Source organism: Microcebus murinus, chromosome 17, assembly GCF_040939455.1.
Source record: "Microcebus murinus isolate Inina chromosome 17, M.murinus_Inina_mat1.0, whole genome shotgun sequence".
Lineage (NCBI taxonomy): Eukaryota > Metazoa > Chordata > Mammalia > Primates > Cheirogaleidae > Microcebus > Microcebus murinus.
Genome location: NC_134120.1, coordinates 32381754 through 32397370, shown reverse-complemented (window position 1 = coordinate 32397370; position 15617 = coordinate 32381754).

The following is a 15617-nucleotide window of genomic DNA, read 5'->3' as shown; positions in this document are numbered from 1 at the left end:
ATAATGGCTAAAATTTTCCAAATATGTGTAAATTATACAGTAATAGATTCAAATAGCCAAATAAACCCCATACACAAGAACAATGAAGAAAACTAGAAAAAGGCATATTGCAGTCAAATGAGTTAGAACCAAAAGAAAAAAAGTTTCAAAACACCCAGAGGAAACAGACAAATTATGTATGTGAAAGAATGACAGCAGACTTCTTGTCTGAACCCATGCAAACCAGAAGAAAGTGAAGCTTCACTGAATGGCTACAAAAAAAAAAAAAAAAAAAAAAATCTAATTAGAATTCTACATACAACAAAAAGATCTTCCAAAAATGAATGTAAAAACTGTTTTTAGACATGTAATAGCGGCAAGAATTCATAACCAGCAGACATATACTACATGAATTGTAAAAGAATCCTCTGCAAGCAGTAGGAAAATGGTATCAGAAAGAAATATAGAAAGGCACTGGAAATGGTAGCTATGAGTATAAATGTAATTGACATTTTTCTTATTGTTTAAAATTCTTGTTTAAAAATAATTGAATGTTAAAGCAAAAATAGTAATAATACATTGTGGGTTTATAACTTATGTAAAAATAAAAGTTGCAACAACACTTCAATAAAGGCTTGGAAGGGAGAAATGGAAATATACCTACTACTAAAGATTTTGACTCTGTGTGTGTGGTGGTATAATCTCCCTGAAAGTAAGATTTAATAAGTTAAATTTGTAATTTATAGGCCTCAAAGTAATTATTAAAAACACACATAGAGTTACACCTAATAAACAAAGGAAATAAAATGGAATCATTAATAATACTCAGTGTAATTCAAAATAACACAAAAAGAAGAAATATTGAAAAAATCAGATGAGACAGAAAAGCAATAACAAGATTTTAGATTTGACCCTAAGTATATATGATAATGGCCCATTAAATATAAATGGTGTAAATGCACTCATGAAAGCACAGTTTCTCTCTCAATAACTGAATGGACAGCAGACAGAAAATTAGGACTCTTATGGAAGATTTGAACACAACCATTTTGACATAATTTATATTTATAGAACACTTCATCTAAAAACAGCATAATATATATCCCTTTCAATCATACACAGAATATTTACTAAAACAGGCCATATTTTGAATATCAAAGAAGTTTTAATAAAGTTAAAGATTTAGTAAATTTAAAAGGACACAAATAATATAATATTCTCTCACCAAAGTGGAATTAAATTAATAAAATAAACATCTGGAAATTGTGCAACTATTTGGACAATATTAAAATTATAAAGTATTTTAAATGAATAAAAATATATTAGCATTTTTAAATGCAGTTAAAACAATACTTTGAAGGAAATATGTATCACTAAATGCCTTCATTAAAAGAAGAAAGGTGGCAAATCAATAACTTCAGCTTCTACCTGAAAAAATGGAAACAAAACAGTAAATTAAAACCAAAGAAACCAAAGGATAATAATAAAAATAATAAAGGTGAGCACTAAAATTGATGAAATGAAAACAGAAAAAATAGAGTAATTCAACCAAAATCTGGTTCTTAAAAAAAATCAATATAAAAGTATACTTTCAGTCATATCAACCATAAAAAATGAAGAGAAAATTAATTAATATTAATTAAACTATTAATTATTAATAATATTAATCATTTATTAAAATTATTAATAAAATTATTAAATACCAGGAATGAGAATAAGAATATTACTAACAATTTTATGCCAGAAAATTCTACAATTTAGAAGAAATGCATGAATTCCTTGTAAAATATAAACTACTTAACTTTACTAAATAAGAGATAAGTAACATGATTAGCTTATATGTATTAAGCATATTTTAGTGAAAAACTGTCCTATGTAGAAAACTCTAGGCTCAGATGACTTCATCGCAAATTCTACCAAATTCTTAAGTAAGTAATAGCACAAATTCTATATGAATTCTTCCAAAAATTGGAGAAGATAAAATAATTGCCAACTGATTATTTGAGGCCATGTTATACTGACACCAATACCAACAATGACATTACAAGAAAAGAAAAACTACAGATCAATATTCTTATAAACATTGATGCAAAAATTCTCTACAAATTTTTAGGAAATTGGATTTAACAACACATAAAAAGCATAATACAACATGATAAAATAGTGTTTAATAAGACATCCAGTGTTGTTTTAACATTTAAAAATAAATTGGCAGGCCAGGTGCGGTGGCTCATGCCTGTAATCCTAGCACTCTGGGAGGCTGAGGCAGGTGGATTGCTCAAAGTCAGGCATTCAAAAGCAGCTTGAGCAAGAGCAAGATCTCGTCTTTACTAAAAATAGAAAGAAATTAATTGACCAACTAAAAATATAGAAAAAATTAGCCTGGCATGATGGCACATTCCTGTAGTCTCAGCTACTCGGGAGGCTGAGGCAGAAGGATTGCTTGAGCCCTGGAGTTTGAGGTTGCTGTGAGCTAGGCTAATGCCACTCTAGCTTGGCAACAGAATGAGACTCTGTCTCAAAAATAAATAAATTGGCATATTTCACCACATTAACAGGCTATAAACAAAAATGAGATGATCTCAATGAATTCTTAAAAAAAATTAACAAATATAATATCCAATATCTTGGTTCTAAAGAAAAATAGAACTTTAAGAAAAGAGTGCTTCCCTAACGTGATAAAGTATAACTATGAAAAATCAAGTTAACTTTATACTCAATGATGAAAGACTGATTGCTTTCCATTTAAGTTCAGGAACAAGGCAAGGATGTCCACTTTCACTACTTCTATTCAATATGCAAATTAAGATTCTAGCCAGTACAATTGGTCAGAAGTAGAAATAAAAGACATTGAAATTGAAAAAGAAGAGAATTCTCTTTATTTGCAGATGACATTATCACCTATTTAGCAAATCCTTTGGAATCTATAAAAGGCTAGTAAGAAGGGAGTTTAGGAAATTTGTAGCAAAGAAGGTCAACCTACAAAAATCGGCTGTATTTCAATATATTAGGAACGCATGATCAGACAGTGAAATAAAAAGTGTCATTTACAAAAGCATCAAATATGAAATAATGATAAATTGACAGGAAGACTACAAAACATTACTGAGAGAAATGTAAAAGGACTTAAATAAATGGAATGTCATACTTTTTTCTTGGATTGGAGAATTCAACATTGAAAAGATGTCAACATTTCCCAGATTGATATGTTTAATCAATGAAATTCCAACGCAAATATACTAACTTGGGTTTCCCACCCTTGGAACACCAGCAAAGCGAGGTGAAATTCCCCTAACAGAAGGGAAGATGGAAAGAAGAAAATGTATAGAGCTCCATGCAGATGTGAGTCGGGACAGTGCTGTAAAAGGCCCCTAGGTACATATGCAGGATTTACCCTGAAACGGGAAAACTTATCTAGTGTGCCGAGGTATTAATATTGAAAAGCTTCCTAAAAGGTTAACCCCCTTGCTAGATGTCAAGATGTTCTTTTCAAGATCCAGCTCGAAGTAAATTGCCTGTGAATGGGAAAAGAGAAGCACAGCCTGACAGAAAACCTTCAAGTGATTTTTTTTTGTCTCTTCAGTGCTGCATATATATAAGTAGAAGCACTTATACCTCTCCATAAAGCCTTGCTTATGTTACACCCACTTCTGCCTTCAGCTGTGATTTACTCTGAATCCTGCCTCGCTTGCTATAAAACGCTCTGTCTGCCAGTAACACCTCAGTGAAATCTCCTTTAAGTAAAGCATTCTTGCACCTACGATGTTGCTCTGAAAGCTGCCATCTGGTCTAATTCAACTCTATTTTAAGCTCTTGAATCACATGACTTAAATCCACATGAGTGTTGATTGTACATGATTGCCTTTATTGATTTCTGCTTGGACTAAACTTATTTCAGAGCTTTCATCCAACTTTAGCAAGAATTCTCTTGAATTTTTTTTTCTCATTCTCTTCCTCTTGGGCTTAATACTAAATCATTCCCTCTTCTTTTCTAATACTATGTCTACAAAGATATTGAGGAGCTGAGTCATGTGATGATTACCATGAAAATCTGGTTTCTTCAAACTCCAGTGTATCTAAATATGTCTTTCATCGCCCTACCCCTCTGAAACCAGCTCTACCTACTGCTTAACTGCTTAACAACTAGATCATTACTTTCTCTCTTAGGATTTAAATTAATGACACTGACCTTTTGGAATTTCTATCAGACACAGAGCCTGGCCATTCTTCCTTCATGGTTTTCATGTCTGTCCCTCCCTTGCTATGCATTTTGCTGCCTCCCTCCCAGAATAGGGTACCATCCTATCCTATTCATAGCTACATATTTACACGGCCAGCCTCTACCAAGACTCTGGGTCAGTCCCAGCCTCACTGAATTAGAGACACATAGGTGAGTCCCTGGTACCTGCTTTTGTTAAGAAATTCTCAGTAATGCTGAATCTTAGCCAGTAAAACCACTGTTTCTATGTTGTATTTTTTTGGGTTTGTATAATTGTTTCTCTTGTTATCTACTTATCAAGGGATTTCCATTTCCTTATTGAAGATAGAAATCTTCCTCATCCTTTTACTCTTCAGAGCACTTGCATATGAGAGATGTTCAATAACGTTAGCAATAGCAGATGGAGATAATTTAGAGCCATCTTACCTCAGCACAATTGCAAGGAATGTCATCCTTTGGAATATCCTTTATTCCTTGCTCCACTTTCTCCATCTATTGGATCATTCATTCAAGGTCCACTTCAAATCCTTTGCTGTAGTTATCTCTAATTCAAATTCTTCTTTTGCCAATCAATCCCCTACAGCACACATCATCTGTGCCAAGCACTCCAGAACTCAACATAGAACAATTCTTCATAAGTTAGTGTTTTTTTTTCTAACTAGCCAGAAGGATTATAATATTTTTTTCTTTAGTTCTCACAAAATTGGTCTGAACATTGAGACAGTACTTAATAAATATATGCTGCTTGTTTTCTCAGTGCATACAGCTGTGACTTGCATTTAATTCAATATAATGATCCCCTTACTAAATACCAGATATTTGCAAAACATCGCTTCAGGTGTTGTGTTAGTATGAGCACACCCTTTGAAATGTTTAGAAAGGATTCCAGTGCCAAAAACAGATGATGTATAAATTAGCCCCCAAAGGCTTTTATCATTAAGAAAATTATAGCTACCACTGGGAGTTAATCTGTCTGTCTGCTGGAGAGGGCTGCCTTGTCCAACACTTGCAAGTAAAGAGCACTTGTGGGAACCAAGGCCATTGTGGTAGAGGCTAAGGAGACCAGGATACTCTTTGGGTCAATCTGCATCCTCCCTGCTCAAAGGAATCTCCTAATCAGACACTGATGGTGGTGCTTGTGGCAATCACTCAAGCTGCCCAAGGAGTTGGCAGCACCAAACTTGGGATGAATAAGGGGCCTTTCTGAAACTTTAAATAAGATATTAGTGTAAAGAAACATCGGCATTTGACTCAGGAGAACTGGAACTTGGTCATGTTTATGCTACTCATTTTGTGCTGTTAAGTGAATCAGTGAGTGTCATTGGTCCTCAGTTGCCTTATCTGTAAGGTAAGGGGTACCTGTGAGGTGTAGACGACCAGGTGGCGAGGACAAAGTTCTAGCCCTCCTTCTATTCTTCTTCATGTAAGAGATCCAATCCCTTTGGTTATAGCTATGGGCATGTGAGCCAGGCTACAGAAAAATACATCCTTTGCTGTTTTTTGGAACCATTAAGAAAGAGTCTCCTTTTGGGGAGAGGCTGTTTGGGTACACAGAGGTAGTGGTGACAGATAAGAGGTATTGGTACTCAGAGTTCCACTGTCATGGAGGAATTGGTGACAAAGAATGATGATGACAAGCAGAAGTAAACAGAGGCAAGGGATAGAGAGAATGTCTTTCTCTTGGTTTTGTTACATAACGCACAAATCCACTTCTTGGTTAAAATATAATTTTGTCATTTGAAAGCAAAAGAGTTCTGATGGATAATCTCAAACTATAAATGTGTAAATATAATAGTAAAATCAAGTTATTATAATACAAAGTGCTAGAGATTTGATCAGTTAATTACTATGGATCTCAGTTTCCCAGGAAAATGAGAATCACTGTATCTGAAAAACCTCGTGTCCCAGGTCATTGTTAAGGTTACAAGAGGAACATGAAATGGCTTTAGCCAGTGTATACTTTGAAAGTTCAGGTGTCCTCATTAACTTACTAATGGAAAGAGAACTAATGAATAATGATTAGATGATATATATCATGGAAAAAATAACAATGATGTTTAAGAGTTTGGAAATGTGTCATTCAGTGATACCCAGTGAGGTTTCCTGTTATCCCACATACTACTGTGCATTTTTACTGGCACTTAACATTTGTGAGCCTCAGATTCCTATATTCTATAACAGGATGGTAGTACTTCAAGGAACAGATATAATGATGAATTGAGGAAATGTGTGTGTATGTGAATTGTAAAGCACTGTGCATTTAGAAACAAGTTTTAAAATATAAATACCACAGAGGAAGATAGGAAATGACATTTCATATTAAAGTATAAATTACTTACATTGCAATATGTTTTCTAAGAATAGTTTTTGATAGACAAATATTACATTTCTACATTAATTATATCTAGAGGGGTGTGTGTGTGTGTGTGTGTGTGTGTGTAAAACCTAGATGGTGGAGTGTCAAACACTAATAATCTCTGAGGAGAATCCCTGTCTGATGCCCATAATATGTCTGCAAGATCTACTTGAAAATACACATACACACATACACACACTTACATGCACACAGAGGCATCTGTCAGTTATTCTTAACATTTAAGCTATGCTTAATGGAAAACATTTCTATATTTAATTCCAATATGCTTTTAAATTTAATATTATGGTTGTGAGATTTATCTGTGGTGATGTCCGTAGCTATAGTTCATTTTTTCAATGCTATGTTATATTATACTAAAGCAGTATAATACCGCAAAAATACCACAATTCCCTGTTGATACACTTTCAAATTTTTCAAAGCTTTGCTATTATCAAAATTGCTGCTAAGAACTTTATTGGTCATTGGCAGAGCGCAGTGGCTCACGCCTGTAATCCTAGCACTCTGGGAGGCCGAGGAGGGCGGATTGCTTGAGGTCAGGAGTTCGAAACCAGCCTGAGCAAGAGCGAGACCCCCGTATCTACTATAAATAGAAATAAATTAATTGGCCAACTAATATATATAGAAAAAATCAGCCGAGCATGTGGGCACATGCCTGTAGTCCCAGCTACTTGGGAGGCTGAGGCAGTAGGATCACTTGAGCCCAGGAATTTGAGGTTGCTGTGAGCTAGGCTGACGCCATGGCACTCACTCTAGCCTGGGCAATAAAGCAAGACTCTGTCTCCAACAACAAAAAAAACACAAAACAACAACAACAACAACAAAAACTTTATTGGTCATGTCTTTCAAGGCAAACATCAATGAGTTTTTAAACAATATGCCTCAAGAAGAGGAATAGCAAGCTTGTAAGACACGTCATCTTAAAGTTAGCTAGATAATGCTGATAATTTTCCAAAGTGATTGTACATATCTACATACTCAATACCAGTATATAGGGTGTCTAAAAACTCTCTGTAGTTCTGAAATGGACATCTTGATTCAGTTGCTCCATATACTTACAAATACTTGGCATTTTTAGGGATTTTTTGGCCAATAGAATAGCTGAAATCATATCTTATTACAGTATTAATTTGTATTTAATAATAGATATGATTGATTATCCTTATATATTCACTGTTTTTCTCTTTTACATAGTGCTTATTCCCCATATTATAGTTTGTTTTTGTTTATGATTTTGTGGGACTACTTTATTTGTTTTAGATCCTAAACTTTTTCCAGTTTATATGTGGTATAAATTAATTTTTCTAACACTTGAGTTGTTGTTTTTCACAGTCTTTAAGATACTGTTTGATGAATAGAAGTTCTTGCTGGTAATGTAATTGAATATATTAATATTTTCCTTTTTGGTTAATAATTTTATGTCTTGCATGAAAAATCATTTCCTGTTCTGTGGTCTAAAAGGCATTCTCTTATATTGTATTCTAATTCATTTATAGTTTTGACTTTCATTATCAACTCTAATCTACAGAAAATGAGTTTTTGGATTTGGTGGTAGGAAATTTCATTATTTTCTACAGGGATAACTAATTTTTTATAATTATTTATTGGTTATTTCCTCTTTTCTCACTATTCTGAAATCCACATTTCTCAAATTTTATTGAAATATTTGTCTACATTTGCATTACTGTCACACAGTCTAAATGACCATATCTTTAAGTCTTGATATCTAGAAAAGAATATTTTTCTAGCTTCTATTCTTCCAGTGTGATGTAGTTATTCTTGGTCTTTGCTTTCTGATGTAAATTTTAGAGCTTGAATGTCAAGCTCCGTGGTCTCATGCATGATACTATTAGGACTTTGGGATTGCATTGATTCTATAAATCTATAGATCAATGTGGTTGAAATATCTGAAATATAATCTTACTATTAATGAACATATTTCTTCATTGGTTTAGTTTTTCTGTTTGTTTAACATTGAAGAATCACCAGTTAGTTGCATGTTTTAAGACACAGGGGTCTCTCTTTCTTCTCTGAGTTGTTTTCCTTCTCCTTGGTCTGAATGCATTATTACTAATTTGGTAGATTTTAGAAGTCAATTTTCCAGGTACAAGTGACTATGCTCCTAACTCAATTGCTCTTTTATGGGATGCAAATACAAATCATATTCACGGGAAGAATGATTTACTTTATATGTCTTTCTAGAAGGTTAAAAAATTCTCCATGGTTACCTTGGGTACAGTTTGTTAAATTTTGTAATTTATTTATTTAGTTATGACAAATGACATTTTAATTATGTGCTTGTTGCTGCTATATAGAAAGCAAATAACTACAGTATATTAACTTTGATTCTAGCAATGTTTATAAACTTTCTTATGAATTCAATACTTTATTATAGTTTTTTTCTTTGAGTTTTCTATGGATTCAATTATATCCTGTTCAAGCAATTCTAAGTGTATTTGCCTTTTCACAAACCTGATTCATTTTTTCTTGCCTTCCTGTACTAGTTAGTCCTTCTGGAATAATATTGGATGGAAACTATTATAGCAGACATATTCGCTTTTTCTTGATTTAAAAAATGCTTTAACCGTATCTTCATTTAGTATAAAGCATGGTTCATGTGTATGCACGTGTGCGTGTTGGCACATGTGTGATGGCGATTTCTGTATGGGATTAAAGTGACATAGTTTTCATCACAGTCAGGCCATGTAAGATTATTTTTCTTTTTTCCTACCACACACTCACTTTACTGCTAACTTCACATTTATGTATTTAACCAAACTTCTGCATGCTTTTTTCTTTTCCTCTCATCTCATTTTCCCAAATTATACTTTATATCAAAGGAGAAGAATCCAGCAAAAACTAGAATTACTAATTTTTATGAGTATACAAAGCCATGGAGAAGTGATCACCATATCAATTTGACATATCATAAAAATGTGCTACATAAAAGATTGCCATCAGGTAGCCACAGCAGCGGTTTTGCCAAATGATGAGGATAATTTGCCCTCAAATGAAAAGTCAGAATCTCAAATAAAATAAAACTAGTGACAAGTCAATCGTTAATTAAAGTTCCAGAAGCTTGATTTTAACAAGCAGCTAAATGCTTGTTAAACTCACTAGGGTTCGGTCTACACAGGCCAAGTGATGTGGGGAGGTGGCACAGCATAATTCAGTCAGTAAATTAACATATCCTAGTGTGGACTACAGTGTTTCAAGAATTATCATTAAGAATTAGAAAGTACTTTAGAGGTCATGTGGTCTAGCTGGTCATATAATGGAAGAAATTTTCTTTTATAGTCACAGCCCTTTTAATGGTGACTTTCTCCATTCACTTCAAACCTGATGGCTGTAACAAGATTGAGATGAAACAGCTTCTGGAAACTTAATTTTCAATCACCAGGAAACAGACCATGTGTGGTTCTAATACTTCAAAAAGTTAGCTTAAAAACCATTGTGAGGAATATACACAGAACAATAAGCTCAATAATGAATGCAGCAATAGTAAGGTGATGTAGAAAAAAACAAAAATGAGGAGAAAAGAGTATGTATTGGTGGCTGGAGTTAAGAGGGCAGCTACAGAGCATGCAGGGCCAGGGGGAGTTTATTATCCCCAAATCAATGCCCAGTTTACTCATCCTGAGTAATTGCGCTGGTATGCATCAGGAAAGAGCATTACACAGAGCTGGGGGAATCATATTTCCACGTAAGGTGACATGTGGATTGAACTCAAGCTAAAGACACCAGGATGTGAGAGATAGCCCCTATAAGAGAATATATAAAGAAGATGATTTCACGGACTTCTGAGCTCCAGTTTTTTCATCACTCACTTTCTCATAGGTATGTGTCAACTGTGGATAACCTGCAGGATGGTTTTCTTTATAGACTCCAGTCTGCATCAACATGAAAAATGTTAACTTTATCACTTTTGGCTCTTTCTGTGGTGCACTCTATGGTAAATCAATATCCAATATGTTAAAGTCAGATTTTCATTCTAGACAATTCTGTAAATATGGTAATAATTTATGGGTCAAATTAAAAAGGTGAGAAACTGCCTGATTGTTTCCAGAGTGGCCGTATCATTTTGTTAGGAATATGGGGAGGTGAGGTTATGACTGCAAAGGGTCAGCAAGAGGAAATTTTGTAGGGTGTTGGAACGGGTCTGTTATACTATTAGCAGTGGTAGTTGTAAGAATCTATACATGTGATAAAATCATAGAACTATACAAAAAAAAAGTGAATATCCCTACATGTAAATTTATAAAAATAAATAAAAGGCTAATTTTTAGATAAGATAGCCTGCCAACATTCTTGGGGGAAAGAATACACTTAAGAATTTTCAAATATATTAGGCAATTTTTGAAATTGAGCAAAGCACAATAAACAAAGCCAATGCCTAAGAAGCCATTAGTTTCATTTTGTTGCTCTTTATCTTTTATACTCAACAATTTTTAAAGGTTATATTTTAAATTCTCTTTATACCCCTTTTAATTCTAATCCTAAATTTCAACTCTTACTTTTTTAGGAAAATAATTGGCATTTCTATTAGTTCTGAGAAGTACGTTATCGTTCTGCAGTTTGCACAATGCTTATTCGATCATTCAAAGATAGATGTGGCAGTTTTTTCATGGAACAGTTTCCACATCTGAGCCATATCAGAATTTGAATGGAGGTAATAAGTAATGGAAGAGGATACACACCATAAAAATGTGTTTTTAATATAAGCTGTTTGCGTTAAGGTCCGGAAAAGATAGTTTGTACATACCTTTGGGCCATTTTTATTGCAGTGATCCTTGTTGGGTTGTCACTGTACTGTAAAACCGCATGCCACATCTACTGCTCCCCTTTGCTCATGATTCTAATGCAGTGTGATAAAAACACATGCTGTGTCATATGTTGTATGTTATGTATTCCTAATTGGACATTTGTAAGATGTTTAATAATGACTGAAGCTCCACTGTGTCTAATATATTATGGAATAAATGTGTCAAAAACCAGTGCCATGCTCTGGAACTTTGTTTTAAAAGAGGCAGATCATACAGCTCAGATGCCATTGCTTGTGCCTGATTTGGGCAGCAACAGGATTCAAGCAGCAGATGATGAAAATCATGCATTTGGGATATTTTCCACCTTTAGAGAAAAAAAGGCTGAATAAAAAAATGCTAATCTGATTCTCTACCATTTTTTTAGCTCACTCCCTGCTTCAACTGGAGTTATATTGATGAAATAGGCCAGTGTCATCATTTGTTGGCCAGAGAGCAGGAAAAAAGATTTTCTAAAAAGATCTAATCTGTGACTCTAAATTGCTGCCACATAAATAATGTCAAAGGAAGAGCCTGCCCTTTCCTATAGCTGTCCTCATGAGTTCTCGGTCTATTCATGATGGGAAGACTCCCCCACCTCACTATAAGGAAGACATTGGGGAAGCTCACTAAACCCAAAATTTGGTATGTGTTATTGTCAGTGATTTCATTAAACTCTCCTTAAGAAATAGAAGCATAATGCAAATCTGGACTAAAAGAGATGAAATTTTTTAAAGACAGATTCAATTAAAATATTGTCTTATTTGTAAGACAATATTAATCTTCTTTATGATGGCTAGAAAAGTGCATTTTTATCTTGTGACTTGTAACAACTCTCAAAATCTCATTTCTTCTTTCATTCACCACATATGTATTCAGTCCTTCCTTTGTTTTAGGCATTATACTAGGCCCAACTAAAATTATTCGTTCCTTTTTTTTTTCTTTCAGCATATTACAGGGGTACAAATGTTTAGGTAACATATATTGCCTTTGGCCTACCCAAGCCAGAACTTCAAGTGTGTTCATCCCACAGATGGTGCACACAGCACCCATTAGGTGTGTATGTACCTATCCCCCCTCCCCCATTCCCACCTGCCTGACACCCGATGAATGATCAATTAATATGAATTAGATGGTGAGTACATGTGGCGCTTGTTTTTCCATTCTTGTAATACTTCACTTAGTAAAATGGGATCCAGCTCCATCCAGGATAATACAAGAGGTGTTAGATCACCATTGTTTTTTGTGGCTGAGTAGTACTCTATAGTATACATATACCACATTTTATTAATCCACTTATGTATTGATGGGCACTTGGGTAATTTCCACATTTTTGCAATTGTGAATTGTGCTGCTATAAACATTCTAGTGCAGGTGTCTTTTTTATAGAATGTCTTTTTTTTTTTTTTCCCCTTTGGGTAGATACCTAGTGATAGGATTGCTGGATCAAATGGTTGTTCTACTTTTAGCTTTTTGAGGTATTTCCATGTTATTTCCCACAGAGGTTGTACTAGTTTGCATTCTCACCAACAGGGTATAAGTGTTCCTATCTCATATCCATATCCATGCCAACATTTATTGTTTTGGGACTTTTTGATAAAACCCATTTTCACTGGAGTTAAGTGATATCTCATTGTGGTTTTGATTTGCATTTCCCTGATGATTAGAGATGTTGAGCATTTTTTCATATGTTTGTTGGCCATTTGTCTTCTTTTGAAAAGTTTTAGTTCATGCCCTTTGCCAACTTTTTGATGGGGTTGTCTGATTTTTTTCTTGTTAATTATTTTTAAGTTCTATATAGATTCTTGTTATCAGCCCTTTATTATATGTGTAGCATGCAAATATTTTCTCCCATTCTGTAGGTTGTCTATTCACTCTAATGATAGTTTTCTTGGCTGTGCAGAAGCTTTTTAATTTGATCATGTCCCATTTATTTATTTTTGTTGTTGCTGTGATTGCCTTTGGGGTTTTCTTCATAAATTCTTTCCCTAGGCAATGTCCATAAGAGTTTTGCAACATTTTCTTCTAGAATTCTTATAGTTTCATGCCTTAGATTTAAGTCTGTTATCCACCATGTGTTGAGAGGTGTGGATCCTGTTTCAGTCTTTTGCATGTGACTATCCAATTTTCCCAGCATCATTTATTTAATAAGGATTTTTTGCCTCAGTTTATGTTTTTGTCTGCTTTGTTAAAGATAAGATGGGTATATGAGGATGGTTTTATATCTTGGTCCTCAGTTCTCTTCCATTGGTCTATGTCTGTGTTCTTGTGCCAATACCATGCTATTTTAGTTACTCTAGCCTTGTAATGTAGCTTGAAGTCTGGTAAATTGATGCCTCCTAATTGGATTCCTTGAAACTGTCCTAGTTCTTACAATTTGGCCCTCAAGTCTGAGACATTTATTTTTACATGAATATTTCAATCTATTGGTGATATCATGTATTCATAAATTCATTCAAACATCATTTTTAGCTTTTGGTTACTGAGCCTCTGTTTAAACCAGAACCTGATTTATTTTTTTTAACTCAGGCCTTTCTCTTAGGGGTTCCTTTGGATTGTATTTTAGCCCCTATATTGATTCATTAATATTGATTTCTAAGTGACTACTTGTTTTTTTGTTATTGTTGTTGTTGTTCTGAAATTGTTTTGGATAATTACATTTTCCTTCTTGATGACATATTTCTGCAGTACTAACACTGTAGATGTTTGATTTGCCCATCATTTTCCTAACATTCCTGGGGTCAAGCCTTAGATAAGGTCAAGGCCAAATCTTAACTAACATTTGGCTCACCTTCAGTTGAATCACGGAAATCTACTAGGTAAGTCAGTGGGGCTCTGTTGCTTCAAAAATATCTACCTAGCAGGTTGAGGTTTCCAACTGAAATTATACTTCTCATCCTTTTTTATTCATACCCTATCAACCATGATCACTGAGTATTAGGGAAAGTTCTGGGAATAAAAGTTGTCAAATTGTCACTCATCTAACTTCATCCATTGTCTTCCACAACATTCAAATGCAAGTCTGGCTTTCAAATGTCTTCATTTAAGGATAACTTAGAAACAAATTCAGACATGATAGATTCTATATTACCTTATGAAATAAACACCTCCCTGAACATTTTATTTCATTAAGTTTAACTAGGATTTTTTCTTCAAAATTTTACATTATTTCAAGAAATTTTTTATTTATTATAAGAATATTATGTCTATTCTTTCTTATATTTCTTATAATATAGTGTTCTAATTAGAAAGTTTTTAGGTGGGTCTCATTTACTTAAAAGAAGTCTGTTAATACTAGCTTCATAACACCTTTATATATTAGTGCAAAACATGTCATTTATTTTTTTTAAATAAAGGACAACTATTCTCCAGAGGTTGCCCCATCAAATACTTCTCTCCATATGCAATTTCAGATTCCCAAGTATAAGAAGGCAAAACAATGAGTGTTTAGGGTTTAATTTTTAATAAAAAGTTCCCCAAACTCAATTAAATTCTTACTGGATCTTGAGTGAAAATGAAATATATTAAACCCCAAGAAGCAGCCACAAATGTCTAATACATTGGATAACAAGGATTAGAATGCTGGTTTGGGATCATATGCCTTCGTTTGGTTATTAGACGTTAAGAATGGGATTTTAGGAAGCTCTCCTAGATGCATTAGTCCCAGTAAAGTACTTACCAGATAATTCATTATAGTTTTTTGGGGGGAGGGGGAGGGGTTGTAATTTAGAAGAATGCAATTAAAACTGAACTTGATAATTAATTCTGAACTGGTGAGAACTAGTTCCAGAGATTATGACTATAATGCTGTGTAGTCATTGATATAAATATTCATGAGGTTTCATTGTTTTATGGTTTTCTCAAGCACACAGCTTATCTGAAGAAGTAAAATTAAAGTACCATTATTTAACATTACAATGCAAATAAGAATCAATGAAGAAAGAATAGTTAATTCACTAGAGAATGTAAATACACATAGTCATATGTACAGACTATATAACATATGTATAAATAAAATATATTTGCATAAATGAATTAAAAGATTGGGGGAAGAAAAGACAAAAAAAGGGCTATGAGTAAACAATTTTGGATCTTAATCTGGTCAACACCAGGTGAGTGAAATTCATTGAAATCGACTTAACCTACTATCAAAAATCAATCAACATATAAAACTAATCGTGTGCAGCAGAAGAGAGAATGAGAAAATGGTCTTTCTTATTCTATTTCCATCTTTTACTGAGCCATA